A 1,552-nucleotide genomic window follows, 5' to 3' on the forward strand; every position below is an offset into this window, starting at 1 on the left:
TTACTGCCTGAAAACATGCCTCCAGGTTTTTCCTCTGTTCCTGCCCATTGCCCCCTTCTCCCCTTACTGGAGCCAACTCGAAGTCTGTACAGTGCTTCCCCAGCCCACGCTTAGAGAGGCTATATCTAGCTCTCTCAAGGGACCCAAATATTTTACCTACTTTTACAGGTCATGTTGGTTTTCATTTTTTTTTTTTTTTTAAAGCATGCATGCTGCCCTTTCAAATTTTTTTCAGCCTTATTTCTTTGGCTTTGTTCTGTCATTGCTTTGAAAAAACTTGAGACAGCACACAGGGGAAGTGGTTGTCATTGTTAAACCTCTCAGTTGTTTACACCTTCCTGCCCTGAGACAGGGCTAGCCTGAGAGTGCAAACTGTTGGCAAAGAACTGAAACAGATGCTAATTTATGCTTTACTCTGAATTTCCCATTGAACCACAGAGACAGTAATGCTACACTGTTTTGTGAGGAGGACTCGAGAGGTAAATTCTATTAAATATGTAGTACTGAATTAGGATATAATAGTTCCTCTAACGTTCTAGTTTTTTTCCATAATGAAGGTTGTTGCTTTCACTTGTGCTTTCATGATAGTTCATGTGATAGAAGGACAACTTCTTTTTTTTTAATCCAAAACTACATTTCCTGAGTGACTAATTTATTATCAAAGGCTCTTCCGCTTTCTTTGTGCTCTTGCATACCCAGTCTTCATCAGGCTTCTCAGCTTTCTTTTTCTTGTGCAGCCATCTGAGGTTAGGCTCTCCAACAGCTTCAGTGAGCCTGTTGATGAAGCTTGGGTGCCACAGCATTTTATCAGCATCTTACGCAAACTACGGGACTTAAGATAATGTCTTGTAGTTCCGCTACCTTTTGCAGCTGGTTTCAGACGTCTCTCTTGATACGAGGAATTGAAATACCTGCTCTGCTAAGTAGCTGTAGCCCCAAATACACTCCAGTACTTGCAAACGGTTTTGAGAACTTGCCTGTCTATTCCACAAATGCAGTTTGGGCAGTTTTCCTTGGAGTAGAGCACAAGTAAATGAACTGCTGTCAGTAGTGCGGTCATTTGTACTGGTAAGAGTAGGAACAGTATTTTTCTACAGTTAAAAAGTGCGTCAAATCCATTTGGGGGAGGAAGGGAAGAGGTGTTCTCTAACTTTGTTAGTTTGTCCAGGGTTGAGCGATCCCACGTGGCGGTTGATACTCTAAGAGGTAAAGAGTTAACACTGGGAGAAAAGGGCGAAGAGAAAGAAGTCTGTAAACTGGAGAAATTACACTCATCTTTGCAAAGGTCGGGAGACAAGTTGCTCCAGCTCAATGTACGCAAAAATACCGTGCGTATCACATCAGTCCCATGTCGAATGGATAACCTAAACGGCACCTGTGCGATCCCACTGCCGCGGGACTGACCGAGAAAAGCAGCCTTTGGCCGGTGGCAGCTGCCGCCCGGGCAGAGGAGGGCGTAGGTCAGGCTATCACCCCCTCACCGCCACCACGGCCTGGCTTGCCTCGGCGCGGCGGAGGGCCGGACCGGCCACCTGACGAGACTCGGCTGCCC

Source organism: Buceros rhinoceros, unplaced genomic scaffold (assembly GCF_000710305.1).
Source record: "Buceros rhinoceros silvestris isolate BGI_N320 unplaced genomic scaffold, ASM71030v1 scaffold42216, whole genome shotgun sequence".
NCBI lineage: Eukaryota > Metazoa > Chordata > Aves > Bucerotiformes > Bucerotidae > Buceros > Buceros rhinoceros.